At 49.0% G+C, this 14254-nt stretch overlaps 1 protein-coding gene across 7 annotated transcripts in view; it reads right to left on the bottom strand.

The window, feature by feature from the left end:
• Positions 1-11635, bottom strand: part of ZNF512B (zinc finger protein 512B) — a 51927-nt gene extending 40292 nt beyond the window's left edge. For 3 of the 7 annotated variants that reach the window (XM_081011150.1, XM_081011149.1, XM_081011148.1), the window contains exon 1: positions 11250-11369. The gene's annotated coding sequence lies outside the window, so the exon portion shown is untranslated. Of the gene's footprint in view, positions 1-4725; positions 4814-10975; positions 11101-11249; positions 11370-11603 lie in introns of those variants that run through there. The other 4 variants (XM_081011147.1, XM_081011151.1, XM_081011145.1 and 1 more) reach the window with 4 other exon arrangements.
• Positions 11636-14254: the final 2619 nt, after the last annotated feature.

Below are 14254 nucleotides of genomic sequence, written 5' to 3' on the forward strand. Positions count from 1 at the left end.
TGAAGTGTACTGGGAGCCAATGTAGGCCTTTCAGGACCCGTGTTATATGGTCTCAGCAGCCACTCCCAATCACCACTCTAGCTGCCATGTTCCAGTTTCCAAATGTACATGATTAGCGCAGGCTTGGAGAACCTGCAGGCCTCCACATGTCACTGGACTCCAACTCCCATCAACCCCAGCCTGCCTGGCCAGCAGTCAAGGCTGCTGGGAACTGAAGTCCAGCAAAGGTCTGGAGGGCCACAGATTCCCCAGCCCAGGAATAGCAGCAATTCAACAGCCGCTGAGGTTAAAGCTCCCCCATTAATGAATTCGGGGAGATGCGCTCAGCCCAAGTGCAAATACAGAAAAAGTGAATAATCATGATTTCTCTGTTAGGCCTTGCAAAGACCCTCCATGCAGAGGATTCTTCTCTTTTGCTTCTTTTCTCATTTTCATGATGAGAAAGGGGAGAGGGAGCGGGTTTTAATGAGGAGATCTGAGTGATAAATTTCCAATTTTCCTTATTAATGGGGAAACTGTGCTAAACAGGGAAACGTGAGCCTTATCTAAATTCTCGGTATGAATCATTTAAGTGGTCTTTCCTATAAAACGATGAGAGTTAAGCCAGGTTCCTATTGGAAGCCATCTCCTCCCCTTCCCAATTCAAGACACAAGAGCAGCTTTAACTGCAGGATGCTTATATCAATGCATCAGCTTCAAACCAGATGCACACCATAAATTTAAAGCACTAGAGCTGTGGGTTAAACCACAGAGCCTAGGACTTGCCGATCAGAAGGTCGGCGGTTCGAATCCCCGCGACGGGGTGAGCTCCCGTTGCTCAGTCCCAGCTCCTGCCAACCTAGCAGTTCGAAAGCACGTCAAAGTGCAAGTAGATAAATAGGTACCGCTCCAGCGGAAAGGTAAACGACATTTCCGTGCACTGCTCTGGTTCGCCAGAAGCGGCTTAGTCATGCTGACCACATGACCTGGAAGCTGTACGCCAGCTCCCTCGACCAATAAAGCGAGATGAGTGCCACAACCCCAGAGCCGGCCACGACTGGACCTAATGGTCAGGGTCCCCTTTACCTTTACCACTTTGAAGAGTCATGGCTTCACCCAAATAATTCTGAGAGCTGTAGCTTTGGTTAAAGGTGCCGAGAGTTGCTAGCAGGCCCCATCCTACTCAGAGCTAAAATTCCCAGAGTTCCCCATGAAGAGCGACTGAGAATTGTAGCTCTGTGAAAGGAACCGGGGGGGGGGGGTCTTCCCTAGCAACTCTTAGGGTGCTTAAACTACAGCTCCCAGAATTCTTTGCGGGTAGCCATGACTGTTTAAAGTGGAATCATAGCGCTTTAAAAGAACGTTGTGCATGTGGTCGTTCAGTGACTGGTGGCGGATGCATGGAATTAAGCACTCCTGCACCACCTGTTTCTGGTCCTGGGCAATAACTAGATTTTCTGCAAAACACCAATTGCTCCCAGGTCCACGGAAGGCCTTCGGGGTAGTTTCTGCCGTGCCTAAGAATGGAAGAAAGTCATTTTGCAGAACCCCCCCGGCCCAAGCGAGCACCGCTGGGAGCTGACGCAGAGAATTCCTTCCTTTCTCTTGGGGAGCGTTTATAGAACAACCAGATTATCAGGCAAATCAGGCTAGAAAGCAAAGCTTTAGCTTAATCACTCCTTCAGGACAGAAGTCTTTGTTATATTTCGGCTTTGACCGACCCAATTCTTCCCTCCCCCCCCTTAAAAAAAAAAGTTAATCTGCAATGTGGCCATTTGCAGCAACTTAGCCATTAATTAATAATGTCAATGGCTCTGCCTGGCTCTTTGCCTGGGACTACATTAGGCTTAATACCTGGGAAACCAACCTGGAGCAAAAAACGTGGAACAGGAGGATAGAAGGAATTCTGAAAGGCCTCTTGACTCTGCAAGTTTTTTTGCTGTCTATTTCTCTGGGACGATTAAAGCCCATGGGTTAGTAAAAAAGGTAAAGGTAAAGGACCCCTGGATGGTTAAGTCCAGTCAAAGGCGACTATGGGGTGCGGCGCTCATCTTGCTTTCAGGCCGAGGGAGCCGGCGTTTGTCCACAGACAGATTTCCGGGTCATGTGGCCAGCAGGACTAAACTGCTTCTGGTGCAATGGAACACCGTGACAGAAACCAGAGCGCATGGAAACACTGTTTACCTTCCCGTCGCAGTGGTACCTATTTATCTACTTGTACTGGCGTGCTTTCGAACTGCCAGGTTGGCAGGAGCTGGGACAGAGCAACGGGAGCTCACCCCGTCGCGGGGATTCGAACTGCTGACCTTCTGACCGGCAAGCCCTAGAGGCTCAGTGGTTTAGACCACAGCGCCAACCACATGGCTTAGTATTTAACACTGTGGTGGAAGCCAGGGGTGAAGTTAGATATTGGATTTGCAGAACTGAGAACCATCATCTTCTTATGTGCCAGAACAGAAGAGATGTGGACAGGATCCATGCACAATGCAGAGGTTATCACTCTCCTGGAGAGCAGCTGGTCTAGAATCTGCGATCCAGCCTCTTTTGGATGGGGTGGTGCTCTCTTTGAAGAGTCAAGTAAAGGATATAGACCAGGGTTTCCCAAATGTGAGTCTCCATCTGTTTTTTTCAGACTACAATTCCCATCATCCCTGACCACTGGTCTTGCCAACTAGGGATGATTGGAGTTGTAGTCCAGAAAACAGCTGGGGAGCAGAGTTTGGAAAACACCAATGTAGACAGACAAAACTTTTTCTCCCTCTTACAACGCCAGAACTCATGGACAAGCAGCAAAGTTGAATGCTAGAGGAATCAAAAGTGCAAAAAATAATGGACATCTTCATTCAGCTCACAGGAGGATGTGATGGCGACCAAACTGGAAGGCTATCGCCTTGCCGTTTTACCGTTGATTCGGAGCAAATGTCAATCTGTGGGGAACCCAATTGCCGTTCACTCCAATACAGCAGTAAAAAGTAGGTTTTCCTGGAGAAAGTGTCAGGACAAAACACACACACAATCACTTGGACCTGGGCCTAGAAACTATTCACAAAAGACCGTCTGGATGAGCCCTTCGTTAGGCTTATTGATTTCAATGGGTTTCCTCTTGAGTCTAATTTTTGTTGATTGATTGAATTTATATACTGCCGGGGGGTCTCAGGGCTGTTCACAGAATAAAATCATGATATAAAACCACAAAATAACTAATAAAAATAAAAACAACAGCCCAATAGCAACCCCCCCCCCAAAAATCACATTTTAAAAGAGCATAGGATATAAATCAGATCACCCAAAGGCCTGGTTAAAAAGGAATGTTTTTGCCTGGCGCCTAAAGGTGTATAATGAAGGTGCCAGGCGAACTTCCCCAGGGAGAGCATTCCATAGATGGGAAGCCACCGCAGAGAGTAAAACTCAGGTGACTACCCCCATTGCAAATCAAGAAGCAATGGCCTGGTTCTGCCTGAAACGGCGGTTTCTTTCTGGGTTGAACCGTTCAGAGACTCATAAGCTGGATTTAAAACATCAAAACTATATAAACTTATGCTGGGGAGGAAAGAACTACCGTATTTTTCGCTCTATAAGACGCACCTAGTTTTTGGAGGAGGAAAACAAGAAAAAAAATATTCTGAATCCCAGAAGCCAGAACAGCAAGAGGGATCGCTGCGCAGCAAAAGTAACGATCCCTCTTGCTGTTCTGGCTTCTGGGATAGCTTTGCAGCCTGCGTTCGCTCCATAAGATGCACACACATTTCCCCTTACTTTTTAGGAGGGAAAAACCATCCCTGACATGCTAGTCATCTGTAAAGATTAAAAATTCTGAGAGCGCCCACTTTCCATCTAGTGAGGTCCAGCCCAGACACAAGTTTGGGAACTGAGGGCTCATCCACACTCCAGTTTGCCTCTCTCCTTGGAAAACCAGCACCATACCGCTGAATGCCAACTGGGTTTTCCTGGGGAAAGTGGCGGGTGGCAAATGGAAAACTGCCTGGACCTGTGCTTTTAGGCATGGGGAAAGCAGAGGTGCGGACAGCGCCGACATACGTGCCGGGTTCCGCCCAACGCTGGGGGTCCCCCCGACACACGTGTGTGATGTCACATGGTGGAGGGAGGCCCAAGGCCCATCACGGTGGCACGTAGACCCGGCGGGGCACGTTGTGGCCGCAAAATACTGAGGGACCCCAGCACCCTCCTTGAAAATGGGGGGGTCTCGTCCCCCATTCAGCGCCCCTGAATCCCTAAGCCTATACTAATAACCAATTAGACCGTCTGTTTCCTCATTTCTTAGGATGTGGGTGGCGCTGTGGGTTAAACCACAGAGCCTAGGACTTGCTGATCAGAAGGTCGGCGGTTTGAATCCCCGCGACGGGGTGAGCTCCCATTGTTCGGTCCCAGCTCCTGCCAACCTAGCAGTTCGAAAGCACGTCAAAGTGCAAGTAGATAAATAGGTACCACTCTGGTGGGAAGGTAAAAGGCGTTTCCATGCGCTGCTCTGGTTCGCCAGAAGCGGCTTAGTCATGCTGGCCACACGACCCGGAAGCTGTACGGCGGCTCCCTTGGCCAGTAGAGTGAGATGAGCACCACAACCCCAGAGTCGGCCACGACTGGACCTAATGGTCAGGGGTCCCTTTACCTTTACCTTCCTCATTTCTGAAATGCAGAAAGTGTTTGGCTGCTCCAGGTTTGGGTCTGGTGTTATTATTATTATTTAATCACATTATCGTTGCTATTGCGCCACCCCTAGTTACCAACCTGTCTTGCTGCGGCGTAGTAAAGATACTGATTCGATCTACTTCGCCATACATCTGCTTAGTGTTCTGGTCCCATTTCCTCAATCTTTATTAACAGAAATAAATGGGGTTTTTTTGTTTGCCCCAGTGTTAAGCAGCAACAACTATCGCAAATTGCACTGGCTGTAAAATAACTCATGCACTCTTACTTGGAAGTAATCTCCCTTTAGTTTAGTGCCACTTGCTTCTGAGTAAACACGCAAAGCAATACCTGGAATGTATTCCATGACTGTCTTGAGGAGTCTGTTCTTCCTAATTCAGTTCATTAATACATTCAGCTAATTTTGTGTAATTTGGAACAATAAACATTTTGTGGGTTCTGTTTTTAATAAATATTTTATTTTTAAGCTTCGATTGTTGTGGGTGTTTCCCTCACACACACACACACACAAACACTCATGTATTTCAAATGTTTCTAGTAAAATATTGTGCAACTTTTCCAGTATGTCTGCGTTTTTAAAGTCAAGTACGTCAATAAACGCCAGTGCTTTGCACCAAAGCGCAAGCCAGCTCCGTTTTAAAATTTGTTGTCAGGACTGCACATATTGTAAAAACAAAACACTGCACTGTTTTGCTCCCCCTTTCTTTCTCTCTTTCTCCACTTTATTTCCTTTAACTGAAATTCTCTTAATAAAATATTAACAATCATGTTTAAAAGTGCACATATGTCCGCTAATGTTAATTTTTAAAAAGAGGATATTTGAAACTTCACGGAGGCCTTGCACTCAGGTGACATCCCACACTGACAGCCTGCATACTTTTCATTAAGTTAAGTGTCCTAAAAGACCTTCAATGGTACGCTTCTGAGAACGCTTCTGAGAACAATTCAAAGTGTTGGTGCTGACCTTTAAAGCCCTAAACGGCCTTGGTCCTGTATACCTGAAGGAGTGTCTCCACCCCCATCGTTCAGCCCGGACGCTGAGGTCCAGCGCCGAGGGAATGCCCTCCTCCCAGATGTCAAACAGATAAAAAACTATACAACTTTTCGAAGACATCTGAAGGCAGCCCTGGATAGGGAAGTTTTTAATGTTTGATGTTACAGTGGTACCTTGGTTCTCAAATGCCTTGCTACTCAAGCAACCTGGAACCCAAACACTGCAAACCCGGAAGTGTTTCGGTTTGCGAACTGTTTTCGGAAGCCAAACATGCGCTGTTTTGAGTGTTACACTTCTGATTTGAGTGCCACACTTACGTTTTGAGTATTATGCTTCCGTTTTGAGTGTTACAGTGACGATTTGAGAGTTACCCTTCCAATCTGAGTGCCACACTTCCGTTTTGAGTGTTACGCTGAGGTCGGTCTGTTTTTGCTATTTATTTTGCCTTTTTTGTTTTTGCGGCTCTTTTTGTTTTGTTTTTGTGACTGTGTGGAACCCGGTTCAGCGACTGATTGTGTGACTGCAGTACATTGTTTATTGCTTTCATTTTATTGGTCTCGTTAGATCGTAAAATTCATGTTAAATTGCTGTTTTAGGATTTGTTTTTAAAAGTCTGGAACGGATTAATCCATTTTGCGTTACTTTCTATGGGAAAGCACGCCCTGGTTTTGGAACGCTTTGGTTTTTGGAACAGACTTCCGGAACAGATTAAGTTTCAGAACCAAGGTACCACTGTATATTGTTTTTATGTGCTGGACCTGCCCAGAGTGGCTGGGACGTTACCATTATTCAGCTTGGGAGAAGCTCCAGGTTTGGGGAGGTCTGGAGCAGGCTTCCCCAAGCGCCCTAGTAACAGCATCTCAACGAGGATGCAGGTCTCTCTATCATTAAGGTGGCACCACCAGCAAGGTCTACAGCTGCCCCATCCTAGGCAGGGAACTGGCCCGCCTGGCAGCAGTGGCGTCCAGGGCACCAAGCTTGCCGACACACAAGATCTCAACTCCCGACAGCCCCACTCCTAAAGCAGAATGTCCCAAACCCATGGTTGCAATACAAGACACAAGACCACAGAAAGCTGTCTTGATCTATCTGGCTCAGTAACACTGGCACGGACTGGCAGCAGATCTCCAGGATATTTTACACAGGGGTTTGCCAGCCTCGCCTGGAAATGCTGGGAATCAAACTCGAGACCTTCTGACCACGCAAAGCAGATGCCCTACAGGACGGGGGCATTTGTACAGGAGAATCCCTGGGCAAGTGAGCGGGGCGGGGGATATAAACCTTTCCCCTTGACTGTTGCACTCCTCCAACCATCCCTCCATCTGAGTTGTTGCACAAACCCCACCAGATTTATTTGCGGACTTGAATGCTGTTTGGGGAGAGATGGCTTGGAAGGAACGTGTTGCAGGGGAGAAAATGACAGTGAGGAAAGGGTTAAACACACACACACACACACACACACACGGGTTACTAGGCAAAGCACAGTTTAGGAAGTTGTTTGCTGCAGTAAACATAGGTCTGTGCGACAGGAGAATGATTTCCTAGCCACCTACTGATTTCTACAATTCCCTTCCCTTTCATTTTATGCAAGATATGTAGAGTTTTTTTGTTGGTGTGGCGTTTTTGTGTGTGTGTGAGTTTCTTACAACAAAAGTTCTTGGACACGAACAGCTCTATTTCTCCGCCCACCCGCCAAAGCCTGGATTAAATTAAAAACGGACTCTTTTCCTTTTCCTCGCTTCCGCAGACCTTGCATTTAAAATGGGGGTGGGAACAAAAAGAAAAGAAACCTGTTTTGAATGGAACAGATTCCGTGCACAGCACTTCTAAACGGATAAGCTTTAAAACGGGTATAATTCCCCTCCATCAGTTGAACGGGAAATCTGTGTGCGCATCCCATGATTTCAAGGTTCCTTTCTCAGAGGATTAACGATCGCCTCCCACACCGCGCTGCCAGCAGGCGTAAAAAGGCAAATGTGAAAACACCGTAATGATAATTTTAAGGGATGTTAAATGCCGTCGATCAATCATTTCTGAAAGGAACTAAAGGAGGAACAAATGCCCAGGAATTCCAAGACTCTGTATCTGACTTATCCTTTTCTAAAAAAAACTTTCTGAGCAAATAATCAGTAGAACCCAGCGAATAATTTGCCCGGGGATTGGAGCTCACTCTTAGGTACACCTGCAAATTTGTCAGCCTCAGTTTTTCTCCCTGTGAAATGGGAAATAATAGTGACCTACCCTCCAAGACTCTTAGGGTGGTACAGTCATACCTTGGGAGTCAAATGGAATCCGTTCCAGAAGTTCCTTTGACTCCCCAAACACTTGGAAACCAAAGTGCAGCTTCTGATTGGCTGACTGGAAGCTCCTACAGCCAATCGGAAGCCGCGCCGGATATTCGGCTTCCAAAAATAGTTCGAAAACCGGAACACTCACATCCAGGTTTCGATCGTTCAGGAGCCGATTTGTTTGGGAGCCAAGGTATGACTGTATTCAACTAAGTTTTACTCAGCGCATGATCCTCTGTGAGGAATGAACATGGCTGAATTTGGTCCATTAATTTCAATGGGTCTATTCGGAGTAAAACTTTGTTGACTACCACCCTGAGACGGGCAAAGGCAGCTGTGCCCTTAACAAATCGAACCATCATTAAGCTACAGCATCCTCATATGATTCCAGGCCTTGCTTCTGCAAGACATGCAAAATATTCCACTACAGACATCAAGTTTAGACGGCAAGCTTTGCTCCAGATGGATAATACCCCTGAAAACTTGCCTTCTCTGATAATGCAGCCCGATTACATAAGATGACATTCTGCCATTAATCCATGTGGCATGTTACAGTTAATATGAGCGGAAGGGAAGAGGGAATCCCTGCCCCAAGGAGCTTACAAAGAGATAGAAGGATACCAAAAGGCGAAGAAAGAAAATGCAATTAACACATTAAGACAAGCCCAACGAGCTCAAACCAAAAAGTCTACCTAACTGAGCATCCCGTTTCCTACACAGACCCATCAGGTGCCCCCAGGGCAACCATAAGAATGCAAAAGCAAAATGCGCCCCCCCCCCGCAACTAATATTGAAAGCTAGACTGCCTTTGAATGTGGAGGTTCGACTTAGCTATTGTGACCCGCGGCTGCTGATGGTCCCATCTTGTATAGAAAATTTCCAGGATGCTTAGGTTTGGGTAGGAAAGGTGGGTTTTGAGGAAGAAGTAGCAGGAGGTGTGTACTGCAGGGATCAAAACCGAAAGCAGAAATGTTTCGTTAGCACCCATACCCTGCCAAATAAATGGGGTGATTGGGTCAGGCGGGGCTTATAATCCCGCAGCCTCTTCCAAGATCTCTATTTCCTTTTTCAGGGCCTCTAGCCCCCCATAATCCTTAAGAAGGTGGGGGACACAGGAACATCAGAATCTGCCTTGCAGATAACTGGCTCACATAGCCCAGCACTGACTGGCAGCATCCCTCAAGGGGTTCAGGTAGGAGGCATTCCCACCCCTACCTGGAGTTGACCAGGATACCTTCTGTGCTTCAGCTCTGTGGCTAAAACTGCCCCAGTTCTCACGTTTCCGAATTAAGCAACTTGCCTTGCACTGAGTCGCACCATTGATCCACCCAGCTCAATACTGCCTACACTGACTGGCAGCGTCTCCCCAGGGGGTTTCAGGCAGGGAGCCTTTCCTGGCCCTATCTAGGGGTTGGACCGGGGTGAGCCTGCGCTGGTCTTCCTACCAGCCTGCTAAGAAAACGGTGATGTTCGCTGCCTGTTCTCTCTCTCTCCAGTTGCCTCGCTGCTGCATGGTGCACAAAAGCGCCTCGGGGCAAAGGCACGGCCCAGGGGCCAGGCATCTGAGACGCACCAGGCGCCCCAAAGGACGAGGTCCGCCTGTAGGCAGCAGGAGGGTCACCACCGTTTGGCCCAGCCCCGAAAGCAGGTGCGCTGCGATGGGGAGCTGCACCGCTGCAGCATCACTGCCAGGGATCCAGGGCTCAGATTGCACACCTCTTCTTCCCAAAAAACACCAGTTTCTCAATCTAGGCACTTGTGCATCCGTGCGCTCAAGCCAGGATCACATGGATTAAGGAGGGAAGTCGTTCAGGTCCTGTTGACCTTGACCTCTGGGCAGGGCAGGCGGCCCCCAAGAGCTGGTTGCCCTCGTGACCTCCAAGTGACCTGACCAGGTAGGTCAAGCATCTTCACCTGGGCCCCACCCACCTCTCGCTCTGCACCACTTTCGGCAAGTGTGCCTAACACCAAGCGCACGATCTGTGTGTTGGAGAAGGGGGGGGGGTCGCACCACCTGTCGCTGCCCAGGGGCGAGGCCGCTTAGTTTGCAATGGGGGGGGGGGGAGAGAAGACAAGCTCACCCAACTCTAGTCCACTTCCAAGGGGAGCTTTCCAAAGCAGCAAAGCACTCGAAAGCTTTGCTATTCCTCTCTCCTTTTCCACATTTCCAGAACTCGGTTGCTTCCCCCCGCCCCCCGCTTCTTTCCCTTCCCCAATTCCCAAAAAAATAAGCTCGAATAATCAAGCAAAATGCAGGGCTGGCGGAGAATGCAAAAGAGAGAGATGGGTGTTTCGCTTGCTTAAAAAAAAATTAAAATCTTGCAGGGGGCAAGAAGAAGCAGGAGGGTTTGGGAAGGGAGAGGGTTGCAAAAGGGGGGGGGATCCGAGAAATTTAAAAAAACCACATATATACACATAAATAAACCCCCTACCACCAACAGCAACAGCCGCCCTCCACCCGCGATCGTTTGATCTCCGCGCCCGCAAAATAAGGTGCGGAGGGGGTGGAGGGGTGGAGGAAAAAGAAGAAAAAGACATATAAATAGACCGAAAGGAAGAAAAGGAAATCTGCCTCCCACCCCCACCCCTCTTTGGGGCGAGCGCGTGGGGCGGTGTTAAAAGGGGGGGGCGGAAGGCATACAAAATAATTAATTAAAAAGCCCAGGAAAAGCAATGAAGCAAAATGGCGACTTTTTATGTAGAAGGAGGAGAAAGAGAGAGAGAGGAAGGAAGGAAGGGAGAGAGAGAGAGAGAGAGAGAGAGAGAGAGGGATGGGAGGAAAGGAAAAGGAGGGAGGGGTGGGGGGAAAGGAGAGAGGGGTTTGGGGAAGGCGCTGCTGGCCCCCTCGCCCTCCTCCTCCTCCTCCTCCTCCTCCTCGCCCGGGGTCTCTCCAGCTCCGCGGGGCGCAAGGAAGCGGGCGAGCCTTGGGGAGGCGGCCGGCGAGGCCGGGCCGGGGCCACCGGGCGGAGTAAAAGCCCCTCTCCGGGTGGGGAAGGGCCGGAGGGAGGCGAGGCGAGGGCCGGGCACCGGCGGGGGGCTCCGGGCTTACCTCGGCGCGGGCGGGCAGCGCGCTCCTCTCGCTCGCTCGGCCGGCGGGGCCCGGGCGCGCACAGCGATGCGCACGGCCAAAGCGCCCTCGCCGCCGCCGCCGCCGCCGGCTCATGCGCGGAGACCCCCCCTCGCCGCCGCCACCACGTCGCTCGCACACTTGCACACACACACACACACACACACACACACACACACACACACACACACACACAGAGACACACAACCACAACCATGCGCCCACCCCCCGCGCGCGCTTTCCCCCCTCTCCCTACCTTCGCAGCCGGGCCGAGGGAAGCCGCTTGCAACTCTCGCGGTATTCCTCCCCCGGCTGCAGCCGGGGATCGGCGCCCGACGGGAGGAGGACGGAGCTGGCTTGGGTGGTGGTGTGTTGTTTTTTTAGGGGGGGCGCGCACTGGGAGTTGGGTGGGTGGGGGTGCCCCAGCAGGTGCGCCGCGATCCAAGGGGGTCGGCGCAAGCAAGGGCGCTGCTAGAAGTGGCCAGGCGCAGAACTGGAGTTGGGGCGTCTGGGCGAAGGAGTTCAAGCTGCCCCTCTTAGGGTTGATCTGATTTTCATTTTTTAAATAATAATTCTTGTTTTCTGCATCTCCGCTGCGGTTGCCACCCACCGACTTTGCTCTTTGTTTCGCCACAGCGCAGATCATCGTCTCCTCATCGCGCAGGGAACTCTCTCTTAAAATATAATGGGGATGGGAGCATGCATCGGGGGTGCGGGGGGGGGAGAATAAAACGCCCTCCCGTTTTTTAAAAATGTAAGGAGAAACCACAAAGGAACCTGCCTTTAGTTACCTTGTTTTTTGCCCATGGAGTGCAAAAATTGTCTACTGTGGCATCAGTTCTCCAGCATGTTCTCCTGGGCCCGCTGCATGCAGGATTCAATCCAGAAGGTGCAATCCTGGCCTGAGAAAAGCCTGCTGGATCAGGCCAGTGGTCCATCTAGCCCAGCATCCTGTTCTCACAGTGACCGACCATCAAGCAGAACCCAAGCACAAGAATAGCCATCGTGGCCAGTAGCCACCGATAGCCCCTTCCTCCCATGAATGTGTCTAACCCTCTTTTAAACTTCAAAGTCACTCAGGGTTGCTGGCCACCATTGCCTCCTGCAGGAAGGAGTTCCACAGTTTAACAATGCTCTTTGTCAAGAGGGGCTTTTTGTTGTTGTTTAGTTGTTTAGTCGTGTCTGACTCTTCGTGACCCCATGGACCAGAGCACGCCAGGCACTCCTGTCTTCCAGGAGTCTTCCGAGAGCCAGTGTGGTGTAGTGGTTAAGAGTGGTAATCTAGTAATCTGGGGAGCCGGGTTCGTGTCCCCGCTCCTCCACATACAGCTGCTGGGTGACCTTGGGCCAGTCACTTTGAAGTCTCTCAGCCCCACTCACCTCACAGAGTGTTTGTTGTGGGGGAGGAAGGGAAAGGAGAATGTTAGCCACTTTGAGACTCCTTAGGGTAGTGATAAAGTGGGATATCAAATCCAAACTCTTCTCTTCTTCTTCTTCTTCCACTGCCTCCTGCAGTTTGGTCAAACTCAGGCTGGTAGCTTTGAGAACACTGTCCAGCCATCTCGTCCTCGTCGTCCCCTTCTCCTTGTGCCCTCCATCTTTCCCAACATCAGGGTCTTTTCCAGGGAGTCTTCTCATGAGGTGGCCAAAGTCTTGGAGCCTCAGCTTCAGGATCTGTCCTTCCAGTGAGCACTCAGGGCTGATTTCCTTCAGAATGGAGAGGTCTGATCTTCTTGCAGTCCATGGGACTCTCAAGAGTCTCCTCCAGCACCATAATTCAAAAGCACCAATTCTTTGGCTGTCAGCTCTCACTTCCATACATCACTACAGTGGTACCTCGGGTTAAGTACTTAATTTGTTCCGGAGGTCCGTTCTTCACCTGAAACTGTTCTTAACCTGAAGCACCACTTTAGCTAATGGGGCCTCCCGCTGCTGCCGCACCGCCGGAGCCCGATTTCTGTTCTCATCCTGAAGCAAAATTCTTAACCCAAGGTACTATTTCTGGGTTAGCAGAATGTAAGCCTATGTAACCTGAAGCGTATGTAACCCAAGGTACCACTGTACTGGGAAAACCATAGCTTTAACTATACGGACCTTTGTCGGCAAGGTGATGTCTCTGCTTTTTAAGATGCTGCCTAGGTTTGTCACTGCTACCTGTCCTCAATCTCCCAACATTTACTGGATGTCTACAAGTTTTAGTGTTGTGTGAGAGAGAAAGAAAATTTTTCTCCACCTGCTTGGAATCGTAGAATTGGAAGGGACCAGGAGAGTCATCTATAGTCCACCTCTCTGCAATTCAGGAATCTTTTTCCCAATATGGGGCTTGAACCCTCAACCCCTGAGATTAACAGGGTCATGCGCTACCAAGTGAGCTATCCCAAGCCATGCATCATTTCCCCAAAGTTCTAAAATTACTCAGCTTTTCTCTTAACTGGAAAGTCCTGAACGCCGCTGCCTTTCTTCGTAATTCATTCTGGCATCTCCAAGTAGCCTGAACCCTGGGGAGGCTATACTGAGCTACGTAGAATAATGGAGCCAGCTCAGTATTGAGCAGCTTCCTACATTCCTTCCTGATCCTCAGAGGTGCCATGGATGAAGCCAGAGGACTTCTGCCCTGCCACGCATATCTCTTACTGCTGTACTGGGGGAGATCTTCCTGCACCTTATGAAGTAGTGATGGGGGCAGTTGGATCCCTCTGACACCGGACATATACTCCCATCATCCCTGACTATTGGCCCTCTGGCAGGGGCTGATGGGACCTGGAGTCCAACAACTACCTAGAGCCACAGGTTGTCTACCCCATATACATATATATATATATATATATATATATATATATATATATATGCAACACACAAACACTACTGCTGAGCTGTGGCCCGGAACCACAAAAAAGTTTCGTGGCACCTTGAAGATTAAGGTGAATTAATAATAATAATAATAATAATAATTTATTATTTATATCCCGCCCATCTGGCTGAGTTTCCTCAGCCACTCTGGGCGGATTATTGTAACAACCTGCAGTTTCATAAGAGTATATATTTAAAGGAGCAAATTAAATTAATCTGGATATGTGGATGATATTAATAATAAATTTAAGGTTTGTAAAATTAGTGTAAAATAATAAATTTAAGGTTTGTAAAATCATTAAAAAATTTAATGATTGTAAAATTAGTGAAATGTATAAACGTGCAAAGTATAATTTTTTAAGAGAGGTGCAGTGCCAGAACTGACTTCTGGTGAGTTTGGCTGAAAAAAGC

The sequence above is a fragment of the Podarcis pityusensis genome (genome assembly GCF_964106645.2).
Source record: "Podarcis pityusensis genome assembly, chromosome: 6".
NCBI lineage: Eukaryota > Metazoa > Chordata > Lepidosauria > Squamata > Lacertidae > Podarcis > Podarcis pityusensis.